This window comes from Coturnix japonica, chromosome 19, assembly GCF_054131305.1.
Source record: "Coturnix japonica strain WE chromosome 19, WE-NBRP24, whole genome shotgun sequence".
Classification (NCBI taxonomy): domain Eukaryota; kingdom Metazoa; phylum Chordata; class Aves; order Galliformes; family Phasianidae; genus Coturnix; species Coturnix japonica.
The window spans coordinates 12350604-12363557 of NC_140681.1; the positions used below are offsets into that span (position 1 = coordinate 12350604).

Here is a 12954-nt window from a genome sequence, read left to right on the forward strand (position 1 = left end):
GGCTGGCAGCAAAACTCTTCTGAATGTGATGTTCTGATGCCATTGGCCCTTTGAGGATAGCTTTTAAAGAAATGGGCTAAACAAGGAACCTAAGTGTGATGGAAGAGGGAAGGAACTTGTCTGGCATCATCACCTAAAGCAGGTCATGCTGATGCAATCAGGCTGTTTTCTTCCTGCATAGCAAGTATTTCTACATTCAGTTTTATTTCTGTATTTATTTATTTTTTCTTTCAGGAACTTTGGCTTAAAAAAAAAAGTGCTGTGTTCATCTGTGTTGTACTGAGTGCTCCCTCACGTGGCCCTGGTAAGTGAAAAGGGACAAATCCCTCTTCTTACACCTCTGAATTCTGCCACGGCTTTGGTTCATGGTGAAGCCTCCTGCTGGCTCTCCGTGTGCTGCAGCATCCTTATTTGTGGTATGCAGTTTCTGTACGTGTTATCATTAAACAAATGAGAAAGTTGTGAAGCTTGAACCATCTTCCAAATGTCAGCAATTTTCTCTTCCCCCAGTTTTAGAAAACACAGGTCTATCCCACGCCGCTCTCATGGTTTCTGCTGGTTTATATCCGGGCAGAAGCAATTGGTGCAAGAAGCGTTGCTTATAGGACGGTGCCTTAAAATACTTCCAAAGGTCACTGCACATCAGACAGAAGGCAGTGCTTGTTCCAGCGACTCGCCCTGAGAACTACAGGTCTTTGTTAATATTAATTGTGTATATTTTAAACAACCCGTGTTTTAAAAACACAGCACAAGCAGGCAGCAGTGAATACTTTGTGAGCACTGAGAAATGGAGGGCGCTTCCTCACCCATGGTTTTGGGCACAGATGTTTGCTGTTCTTGTTAACTTCAGGGTTTCTCTATTAAAGCTGTATCATGCATGTGCTTGCAGAAAAGTAGGAGCTCACCGTTTTCAAGAATACCAGAGAGGCACAGAGCTCATCATCTCTCTCTTCCTACATAGAGAAGCTTTCAGCTTGTTCCTGCTCCAGCTGCACTGGGAGGGGAGGCATTCATTGCAGGGGGGGTGCCCCTTCCTGAACCCTCTCAGTCCCCATCACTGGATGTCCCCACCTCTGCTCCCAAGAGATCCCCAGGATTTCCCTCATGAGGACTGTCCCTGAGCATCCCCCACCAGCATCCTGTAGCTCTGCTAGTAATGCTCTTTTACCTTCTTCTCAAACACCATTCAAACATGCATTTTATGGGGAGATGCTGACAGACAGCAACATCTGCTGCTCTCGGCTCATGGGCTCTTATTTGGATTGTAATTACTCCATTGGCTGCGATCTGTTCTCTGTTTGCCCACTATCTGTTTCTGTCAGGTCTCAGCCTCCTACAAACCACCCATTATGTGGTGGTGATAATTAAATCTCCCAGCTCCAGGCCGGGCTGAGCAGCACAGGGAGGGCCTTCCTTGTCCCGACAGCTGCCAGAGCCACAGCCCCTAATGATGCCCCGATCACCTGCCTGCTCTGCAGGACAGGACACCTATTTGTTCCAAACAAGCTCTTTCAGCAGCTGTCAGATGCTAATGGCTTTCAGCTGCTGACAACCTGTGCCCTATGCAAACCAGGGGCGCATCATGGAAACGTGCATAAATATTCATGTGTGGCTGACAAAACCAGAAGTGCAAACGCGGTTATCAGATCTCTTGCATGAATGTGCTGTAGTGTGCCCTGTTGTGTTGGCTTTAGTATGATGGATACAGTGCAAATGTTCAGAAGTGATGTTGCCCTTTTATTTCTGTGATTAAAAAATCCGCTGAAGGCAGTGGGGATGCAGAGGCAGGTGGGTAAGAGCAGAATTTGGGTCCCTATGTAATGTGTGCAGTTCTGGACTGATGATGCTCTATTCTGTGGGTCACGTACTGAAATTTTATTGAGAGAAAGGAGTTGCTTTGCTCAATCCTGTCTGCATTCTTCTATGAAGAGCTGAAGGTGTCTCAGTGGAATGTGTGAGCCCAGTGACTGTGTTCAGTGCTTCTGAAACCCCCCTTCTTCAAAGGGGGTTGAGGGCAGGGGTTGAGTCCTGGGTGGCACTGACACCCTGATTTGTGCTCCTTGGATTTGTGCAGGTGAGGCAGGCTCTGTGCGGGCACCAAGCTGGTCACTGTCCTTTATCACTTGTGTACCTACGTTTCTGGGATAGATGGGCCCTGTGAAAATGAAGTTAATTAATTCAGTGCTTCAGATATAGGCTGTTATTTTAATTAAAAACTGTATCATGTTAGTTACAGAAAAAGGTTCAAATATTCTGCAGCTTGATATAATAAAACTTAGCAGATACAGGTGTTGTTTATGAGCCATCAGATTTCCACTGGCACAGTACTTTAGTAAAATGAAAAGAAGAAGAGAAAAGGAGAAGCAGAGCCATGTGCTAATCCCTTCCTTTATTGCTTAAGGGAGATTTCAGTATAAAGTACCAATTTCCATATCATTTGAATGGCCGTTGCAGCCCATTGGTGTTTAAAGTAAAATGTGCAACTACTATAATCAGCAAAACAGATGCAAATGCCTTGTCTGTCTTTAAATTCAGTCCCCTCCTTGCTGCTTCAATTAGATTTAGTGTGGAAAACTTAATCAGATAATTAAAAATGGGAGCTATTCTTCCACTTATAGCAGTAGCTGCTCCCAAGGCAGCTCTTTTCCTAATCAAGAGATGTCTTATGGAAAAGGACTCCCATCTCGTGACGAGCTGTGGTGATAAAGCCCTGCTGGGACACTCAGGGCAGACTGGGATGCTTTCAGCAAGAAGCAATGCTCATCTGTTGCCTTCACTTGTGAGTGGTGAAGGCCGCACCAAGGCCACGCCAGCCTGGTAGGATGTGAAACAAAGTGTGTCAGGGTTGGTCCCTTCAGGAGGGCATCCCTGGAACTGCAGAGAGCCAGAGGGGGAAAGGAACACAGGCTGTCCGTAATAGAGCACCCAGCCCTGATAGATGGCCCTGGCAGCTGCTTATAGGGGCACAGAACTGTCCGCAGCCTTAGCAGAAGTGGGCTGCTGCTCCTGAGCTGCTGGGAAAGTTTGAGCCCAATATTGTTGCTCGGGTTGTTTTCCTTTCCAGGATGCCTCTTGTGTTTACCATGGTGGCATTATAAATTCATGCATATCTTATATATTTATTTTTTGTCCAGGAAAAAATGTGAAACTCATGCTCTAATCTAGAAATAGTAAAATGCTGCAGGGTTAAGTGCTGGAGTTCACTGGAAAATCTACTTGCTTTAGTGGGAAAGGGGTCGTGGGTTGGTTTTTGTTTTTTCTTTTAATGTAGTACAAACAAAACAAATTTGGAAAGCATATTTTAAATACGAAGACCTGAGAGCTGTGTGAGCTGAGGTTGGGGTCAGTGTGGTGGAAGCTCCAGTGCCCTTGGAACAGCCTCCAGTGCACACGTGGACCCTCATAGGGGAGGCTGTTAAAAAGAAGTAACTCAGTTCTTTTATTTAATTCTTACTTTCCAGTTATACTCTGTGATGCCACTGCTGAGTACACTGAAGATATTCTGGATGCTGTTGGTGGAGTGAGAGGTGGACTGTGCCTGAATATTTGTAAGGAGAGTTAAATGTGATCTCAAATCAAATTCTTATGGCTGCTGGTAAGGACTTTATGGGTTCCTTTTATTTGGGGGCATGTAACTAAAGGAGATGTTCAGCATGTTCCTCAGTGGGTGCCAGAAAGCTTATTTTCAGAAGTATCTGAGGCTCAGGGAAAGTCAACGACAGCTATATTTACCCTGAAGTCTGTGCAAGTGCTGCCAAAATCGAGCCATGTTCTTTTTGTAGGAATAACCATGAGAAACAACAGCACTTGGAGGAAGGACCGGGCACCATACATGTGACTTATCTGACATAGAATTACTTAGATGTCTTAAATGGGGTCCAAAAGGTCACCTGAGGTTGTGCCTTGAGTGCTGCCATCAGAAAGGCAGACGGGAAAGGAAACTTTAACTCTCAGTGCCATGAAACACAGTGGGAGTGGGGCAATGCAGCTGGATGCACACCAAGGGTCTGGTGCATGGAGGGGCTCCCAGCACCTCAGAGCTGGCATTTCACCTGTCTCAAACAAACTCCAGCTGTTTCTCCAGGCCACTTTTGGTGTGATTTATAGTAAGTTTGGTTGTTCCACACTTGCCAAGCAGTGGGCAAGGTCTGTGGCAACAGCCAGGCTCAGCAGCAGCCCAGCCACTGCTTCATGGCAGGTTGGTTTGCTTGCAGCCTGAGGCAAACCTGAAATCATTAACAGCCCATTTGCTGGGCTAATGACTCTTTTTTTAGTAGATGTATAATTTAATATATGGTAACTTTCATGCTTAATTACACTCTTCAAAGCTTCTTTTGAAGGAATTTACTTTTCTGCATGCATTTATTATACGGTGTTGGGAGCTGGCTGGTTTGCTTCTCTGATATTCTGTGTTACTTTAAGGAGATTTTAATTGAGATGTGGATATTTCCTCCTCTGTAACTACTCACAATATTTTTAACCTTGAGTGCTGGAAAAAAACAAGTGAAGGTGTATTACTGCGATGTTTCAAACATCATCCTTCTGTGCCCTGCTGCAACCTGCCCCGTTGTTCTGCACAAGGCGCAGACCCAAACCCTTCCAGCACAATGCAAGGCTTCAGCTCAGCAGCCTGGCCCCGTTCCAGCCCATTTCATGTCTGACTCAGCACCGAGTGCCCCCGCCGTGCTCTGTAACCTCAGTGGGAGCACAGACAGGCTCCTGTAAGTGCTGCTAATCCCACGTGCCATTGGCATGTGGCACTTGTAAGGCTTGCTGGGATCAGTTTGGATGAAAGAGGCTACGCATGTAAGATGTTTTTCATGGGCACCCCAAATCCGGTACTATATCAATGAAAGAAGGGTATGACTTTGTCAATAGAGATGCCTTTCTTGAGCTAGGCGGCTGATTGAGGGGATGGTCGTGAATCTGGGTTTCTTTCTGTGAGCTCTACTGTCCCCTTCATGGAGATTAAATTTCCCAGTACTGATTTCAGCTCCGCAGAGCAAGTAAAAAAGATAATCTCCTGCTTGGATATCCTCATGCTATTGCAATCCACTAATAGGATCACCATCCAGTTTTGACTTAACAGGCACCGGGAGAGGATAATCCTGTTTATTCGGTCATCCAAAGCACTGATGATCTGAGATAATCGGTGGCTGAGAGCAGCAAGGAGGGATGCGTGAGGTGCTCTGTGCCTGGATGGATGAGTCAGATGCTCAGCACTGCAGCCCCAGCCACAAAGAAGACAGAAACTGGAGAAGCCAACCAGGTAAAACAATAGCATTTCCTAGGGCCTGTTCCAGACACTGTGCTTGTAACATTAACTCCTACAGCTGACACAGGAGCTGTGGATTAACATCAAATTGTGCTGTTGATTTGTGAGCCTTGTTCTGTGCCCTGGGAGCTCTCCCCACCCCAATGACAGGTCTGTGGTTTATGGTTTGGTGTAAGCCAGCAGCAGCAGATCACCCAGCAGCCCTCATGCACCATAGCTAGGGGCTGAGCCCAGCTCCTCACCACAGCTACACTTGTAAGTATTGAACACATGCACAATGATTCATGGGTCCCAGTGCAATGCTTGCTTCAATTAATACTTTATAAGGTGCTGGTTATATTTAACTTTCCTAACTTGAATGGACATGGAGACGTGATCCAAATGACAGAAAGTTGTTATGTTCTTGCATTTTAAAACCAAACAGTGCTTTTCTCTCCCTGGTGCCAGGTGTTCAGGGCCCTGCAGGTGGGATTATCATGTGTGGCTCTTTGATGAGCCCTGAAGGGCAGAGTTCCAGCTCTCCAACCTTCCTTCCTTTGCACCTGAAGAGTCAGCACTGAACACTCTGCTCCTTCTGATGGTACTTCAGGGCTCCTCGTGCAGAGCTCTATGCTGCAGCCCAGCCCTAAAGGCAAGGACACATCTCTGCTGAAGGCACTGCTGCTGCACTCCAGCCACCACACTGAAGTAGTGACTGCTCTCCCCCAAAGGCACCACGTGTTGAACTTGTAGCATCTTTTCTTTACTGGTGTCGGTAAGAAAGAAAGGGTGTCATATGGTGGCTGCAGGCCGCTGGGGCTCTGTAGATCCCTTCTAAAGAGACAGCAAGAGTTACAGGATGCGCAAGGCTTCTGGTACTCGCTCAGTGATTAGAGTGGTTGTGCAGGGTGACAGCAGTTCTGCAATCAGCCCGCAGGGAGCAGCAGAGCGGCACCGGGCTGCTTTCCTCCCGGAGCCCCTCGGGGCCGGCAGTGACCAGGGATGGGTCTGCAGACCCCCAGCAGGGAGTGCACTTCCCCATCGACCTGAGGGCATCACCGTGCTGGGCAGTGAGCACAGCCGGGGCTGCCACATCTGAATAGGGCGAGAGCCACTGCCCTGCACAGCAACAGCATGGGACCATCAGGAGAGCTGTGTGACTTCACCAGGTAGGAACCACTGAAGAAAAACTGTTTCTCAGTACTGTGGGGACAGCAAATAAGGGCTTTTTCCTCACCGATTTGGAAAGTTTCTTGTTCTTTGAAATGCATTCTGCAGAGCACGAGGCAGGAGCTGATGGCCCCACCTGCACTCACATCTTGCTCAGCCTGATGACAACATCTGGTGAGTTCCCATTCTTCCCCTGTGCTCACGGTAGGGAACATGCCTTAATTTAACCCCACTGTACAAAGCTGGCAGCTGGGTGCCTGGCTGCGATGCTACAACAAGTGTTTTCCTGTTGGCCAAAGTTCAAATCAAATCAGAAGGTCAGGCTTGTTGCAGGCTGATTATCGGCACAACGGGTGATAAGAGTGGGGATGGCTCTGGAATCCCATTCCAGGCACTGGAGCAGAGCCAGCCCAGCTGCAGAAGGACTGCAGATAGCACAGAGTCTTGAGTTCAGTGAGGTTTTGGTCAGATGGTGGCATGGCCCTGGGAGAGGGAAATATGATTTTCTGAGCTTAAAGCTCTCTCCACTGCTGGCAAAACCAGCAGCAACAGAAAATGGTTTTTGTTCTGATCTGATTCATGAAAGCAGATGTGCCTGTGCCTTTTTGGAGCTCATTTGAATGTATGTGATGCACTTCTGGCTTTACAGAATCATCAGTTAGCAGATGTCTTTTGAATTGTGGCACTTAACTCAGAGGTTAAAACTACATCAAAACACTCACTGGTAAGAATTTATATTGCACTTAAGATACATTAGGGCTTTCTCCATCTTTTTCCACTGAAAATTATCTCATGGAAATTTTTTGGCTTCTAACCAGTTTGCTACACATCTCTCACAGGACCTTCAATCCCATGTTTGCTGATTAACACTTCTTAATAATCCATGGATTCATGGGGTGGAGGAGGGCTGGGGGCAGGTGTGGCTGGGGCTGCCCTCCTACGTCCCATCCAGCTGGACCAGCTGCCCAGAGCCCCTCCTGCAGGGCAGGATCAGCCCCACACCATACCTGGGAGACAGCTGGAAACTTGAGATCAACCGATGAAGTCTGACATGCTGAAGATTAGGAAGAGCCATTCTGAATATCCATCTGAACTTTGGATGTGGGAGGCTAAACAGGGACATGACACGAGTAACCTGACAAAGGCTGTTTAGCTTAAAAAAAATCATGATAATTAAGAAGAGGAAGGGAAGCTCTGAAGCACTTTGCTGCTGGAGCCATTGGGCTGCAGCTGTGCCGGTGTCAGTCAGTGCTGCCAGCTCCCATCCCACAGCCAGCACGGTGGGCCCCATGCAGTGCTGCCCATTGCTTTGGGCTCTTATCTTCTGTTGGATTTTTGTTGTTGCTGTTTTCATTTGGTTATTTTTCCCCCCCTTTTTGTCATAGGACCAGCTCAGAATAGAATCATGAGGTCGGTGTTTATAACTTCCCAAACCATCTATATGCTGTTTTTAGTGCTGACGCTGTGCATGAAAGGCCGTGTCACCACCGTGCTCATGTTTCCGTGTGACTCTGGGGCTGATTTGTCCCATTTCGTAACCAGTAAGCGAAGTGAGTCTGACAGCCTTGATTTCAGCTCTCACTTGCTGGTTCCCATGCTGCAGATAGGCTCCATTAGTAGCAAATTCCTGCCAAAAGAAGTGAATTACAGTTCAGGCTGAAAATGTGCTGGGATTCCATGCAAAACCTTCTCAACCAAAATTATCTGGAGCCAGCTGGAAGTGTGACATTTAGAGTGTGCTATTGAGCTTTTCATCCTGACCAAAAATACCTGGAGTGGAAATAGGTGCCTTCTTTCAACCATGGGAAAGCTTGATAATAAGAAAACCACAATAGTCTTTGAGCATTCATTACCAACTCTAAGTCCCAGCCTGGACACAGGGGAGCTGTGATCTCACCAAAGCCACATGCAAGGAGCCCTGGGTGCATGGGAGCTGTACATCCACCTCCTGCATCCCAACCCAACCAAGCAGAGCTGCTGCTGTCAGTGTGAGATCCTTCCCATCCCCTCCCCGTCGGCTCTGCTGTTTATTGAAGCTCTGTCTGTGCCCGCTGGGCTCTGCTCCTCCCCTCTGGGCACCAGCATGTGAAGCTGTTTTTAGATGATGTTTTCAGTCAGAGTTTCAAGCAAGATGAGCTGGCTCAGCCCAGAGGAGGGAGAACAGCATGTGAAACACAGTGGGGTCAGACAAGGACCGGCACCCCAGGCTGCCACTGCTGGGTCCTGCCAGGCAGTGCTGCAGCTGAGCCAGCCCCTGGGTCCACACGCACTGATATCAGATGTAAACTCCAGTGCTTTGTGTTCACTTGGCTGACTTTGCCCTCCCATCTCATTCTGTTTAATTTAGGGGGGGATTGGGAGGGATATATGTGCTTTGGATCTGAAGGGACCCTCAGCCTGACCCCGGTACCTGACATGGAGTGTTGGATTTCATGCACTTCACTCCCACTGCCTGTCCAGGAACTTCTGGCTGACCGCAGTGCTTCCCTAAGGGGAAAAAAAAAATGTTCTTAAAAAAAGCAGACGGGCTGCCCCTGATTGTGCAGTCATCTCAGCACTGCTGAAATGCTTCTTATTCCCAATGACATGCCCATGGCAAGGAGTCCCAGGGGCTTCTTAGAAAGCTCCTGGACAAAGAGCTCCAGCCTCAGCTCCCTGCTGCCCTGTGCCCTCACTGCTCACAGCTCTCCTGGTCATGTGCTGGAGAAAGGCTGTGTCTTTTTCCCCACTTTCCATTACACTTGGACTTTAATGAGTATGTGCTATTAAACTTCATTTCTGGTCTATGATTCTTATAGGCCACAAGTAAGGATCACTATCCCAAGCATCTTCTTGCCCTGCCTGTAGGGAATGAGGAAGGAAAGCTAATGGAAGCCTTCAAAGCATAAATAAAAACTTTATACAATTATCTATAGCCTCCTATGGTACAACCTCGTTCTTTTGGGCTCAGGAGATGTTGCATAGGCTGAGGAGGCAGAGAGAGGAAGAAAGACCCATGAGGGGATAAGGAAGGGGCAGCCAGGAAGTGGGGCTCAGTGAGCTCAGCTCAGCAGCAGTGGGACCACTTGGATGGGAAATTGCCACCTCAGAGCAACCCGTGTACTTCACCTATTCATTTCCCTTCTTGTCCTTGCAGTACCCAGATGCTTTCCATTCTCCAAAAATATAACACCTGAAACAACTGATGTTTCATCTAATAGATGAAACAGAGGCAGGGAGGGGTAGGACAAACACACAACCAATGGGCACAACTGAGATACCTGGTGCAGTGCACTGCTATGGGGCTTGAGGAAACACAGCGTGTCACCTTCATGCTGCTGACTCAGGCTGAGTCAAATGGTCAGCCAAGAAAGAAGCAGTTTCTTCCTCCTTTTGCTGTTCAATGACCACTCTTACACCAGGAGAACCGTGCTGCCTACAGGAGCTCAGGCCCTGCTCACCTGGCTGGAGGCCCTCGTGTGCATCCAAAGAGAGCACACAGCCCTGCACACCCATCTGCTGTAATCACAGCTCCCTGGAGAAAACAGTTTGGAAATGGTATTTCAAGTTGTTGATTGAGATTTTTACAGATTTATTACCTGTTGGTTTTTCTTTTGTTCCCTCTTTGGCTGCCAGCTCCCCTCCATCTGCCACGGCTGAAATCCACCTCCCCTTATCGCAGCACGGTTTGCTCCACCTCTTGCCCATTTCCATTTTATTGCCTCCCTAATCTCAGCCTCCTGCTTTTCCTGACACTGCTCCCCCCTCCCCATCTGTGGCGATTAAATCACTGCTCCTTTTGTTCGGTGCCACTCAAAATCCCCTCGTTTCGCTCAGCCTTTGGGATGCTTCCAGGCACTTTTGCTGTTGTCACACACATCCGTTTTCCTGGCACAAAAAGGCCCGTCAGCATCTGATGGGAGCTTTAGCAAGCCCTCATTCCAGCCAGCTCTGAGACTGCCTGAATGTGAAATGGAGCTGAGCTCAGCCCCAGACGTGCACAGTGTACCAGAGGCGGCTGTGGGACTAATGCAGGGACACCAAGGGAGCACAGGGCAGCCCCATGGGGCACAGTGGGCACCTGAGTGTCAGGCAAACAAAGCCTCAACTCCTGCTCCATCTGAGGGAGCATTTCCCCCATACACAGAGACAGACACTAGGAAGCCATAATGTGTACACAAGACCATGAGCCTGTGATTTCCTCTAAGTTTTCAGATGAGATTCAGAGAGGGGAAAAAATTGAAGGTTATGGATAGCATGAGAAAGACAGAAACCAAAATACAACCAATATACTGCAACTGAAGATTTGATACAGATAGAACTGAAACAAACCTGGCAAAGAGAGTCACCAAATCTGTTTTAAAAAGCCTCAGGAGAACAGGACTCTAAGCTCGAAAGTCTGGGCATCATTAAAGTGTCTTTGCATGTAGGGGTGATGAATTGGTGCACTCAGCACCCACTGGCATGCAGTGCTCACGGGCTCAGAGCTCCCTCATCCCTCAGAGCTCACCTACTGAGCACAAGCACTACTGCTGTTCAGCTCGATGGTTCATTTTTAACCTATGATGTTACCTCTCGCTTTAATTCCTCGATTCTCAATGCCAACCATGATCCATTTGCTGTATCTTCCCTCACTGCTCTTATCTGCCAACATGTTTTAAATAAGTTTAGAGAGTACAGGAGCTAAAAAAATAAAAATAAAGAAGGCAGCTGAAGATAAAAGCCAGCAGCACACTTGTAAAAATAGAGCGGCCCTGCAAGAGGTGCTGAGTAAATGGGTGCACGGGAGGCAGCGCAGCAGGCTGCAGAGGCACTGTTTAAACTGAAGGTAAATAAGTGGCAGGGGGAGCTGCAGTTCATGTTGTTCCCTTACGTGTTGGTCAGATAATGCAACATAACTTCAGGCAAGCAGCCGGGTGCTAAAAATGGATACAGCTCTTGGGTTTCACCGGGTGACACACAGGCTGCAGTGCTCAGAATTATCCTCCTCTGAAGCACCAACAGGAGCAGAGCAAGCACGTGCCAAAGAGCTGCACAGAGGCACTGGGTGTTTCAGAGCTGCAACACCAGGGCTGGGAAAGGTGCTGAAAGGTGCTTCCTGCAGCAAAGGATGCTCATCTTTGGGACAGCAGCTGTTGCAGAAGGGCTGTGTGCAGATCCCTGAAGCACCCTCTTGTTAAAACCCTTACCTGCTCCGGTTGAGCTGTGAAAGCTGCCATCTTTTTTTGGTGACGGCTACATTTGGTCAGTAATTTAGGTTTGAAGCATCCCATCCAGTAACTTCACAGAAGCAGAGTTTAGACTTGAAGTTGGTTTAATATAATAAAACAATTGTCTTGAAAGCCTCCTCGGCATTTTAATGGTGTTTTTCTTTGGACTAAATATACACTAGAAGTGGAGAGGCTGTGTAAACCTAGCAGGGAATAAAAGGAGCTGAGAGGAGGACTCAAAGGCCACGTCCAAACTCCAAGAGTAACACAACACATGAGCTACCAGCTCCTGCAGGCAGGAACACCCACAGCCCTCTGGCCTGGGAGCCACAGCAGGCACCATTCCCCCTTTCCCTGCCCCAGGTTTTGTTATCTCTTCGTCTCCTCCCATCCTACCTGGGCTCACTCAGCTCAGCTGTGAGAAGGATGTTTGACCCTCCATACCGCAGCAATGATTGTGCAGCTCTGTGTCTTCTCTGCTCTCTGGGAAACAGCACTTGAATTGAATACACATTGCTCATTAGCATAGAGATTTCTCCACTCCTTGGCTAAATCAGTTTTCTCAGACTGTCATGTCCTATAAAAAGCAAATACAGGAGAGAAAGGACAGCACTGCTCCTTGGCCAAAGCATGGCAAGCAATTGTTTCCCCATTCCTGCAGCCCATTACTGTTATCTGCTCTGAAGAGGCAGAGAATGCAGCCTTCCTCCTGGGAGCAGAGTATCCCCCTGTATGGGTGGTGCCTGCAGGGCAAATTATTGCCTATAAAGTTAATTGGCTGTTGTAATGCCATAACATGATGGAAAGTACAGCAATGATAGCAGAGTGGCACAATCCGAGGCAGCAGCAAATTGAAACAAGCCCAAATACAACATCTATGGATGCAGAAACAAAAAAAGAAAACCCACTTACCTTCAGAAGACCTCAGATATGCAGGAACCTGCAAAGAGAGATACCCATATCCCCACTGCCAACCCTTAAATGAGGGCTGGAAGGGGTGGATCCTGGCTCCAGCCCTTCTGGTCAATCAGACACATTGCTTACACCTGAGCTGCCCTGCCTTCCCCCCAGGTGCTCCTGCTTCAGGCCTTGACTCAGCATTTCTGGTACAGCTGTAAAGAATGAGCTGTGATAGATGGCTGTAATGAATTGTGCAGACCTGTTCTGTTTGAGGGGTGACACGTTAAATTCATGTGTGCTTTGGTCAGAATGGAAAACAGCACTGTGCATTTTGCTGCCGTTCTGCTTTCGTTTCTAGATGTTGGGAAGTAAATTAGCGCAGCCTGAGTGTGTAAGGTTTGTGCTGCCTGGCTGTGTGGTGTTTCATCTGCCTTCAAAAGG

At 47.9% G+C, this 12954-nt stretch overlaps 1 protein-coding gene and 1 long non-coding RNA gene across 2 annotated transcripts in view; one reads left to right on the forward strand and one right to left on the reverse strand.

Annotated features, from left to right (window-relative positions):
- CTCFL (CCCTC-binding factor like) overlaps positions 1-9338 on the forward strand; it is a 25742-nt gene extending 16404 nt beyond the window's left edge. Inside the window, exons 9-13 of the mRNA XM_085519776.1 lie at positions 235-5269; positions 5723-6423; positions 6504-6598; positions 7074-7148; positions 7264-9338. The gene's annotated coding sequence lies outside the window, so the exon portion shown is untranslated. The remainder of the gene's footprint in view (positions 1-234; positions 5270-5722; positions 6424-6503; positions 6599-7073; positions 7149-7263) is intronic.
- On the reverse strand, positions 201-11999 carry LOC146757860 (uncharacterized). Its single transcript, XR_014935812.1, has 2 exons — positions 8835-11999; positions 201-8051 (listed from the first exon to the last, which is right to left on the reverse strand). It is a non-coding gene; the product is annotated as an uncharacterized LOC146757860 (long non-coding RNA).
- Positions 12000-12954: the final 955 nt, after the last annotated feature.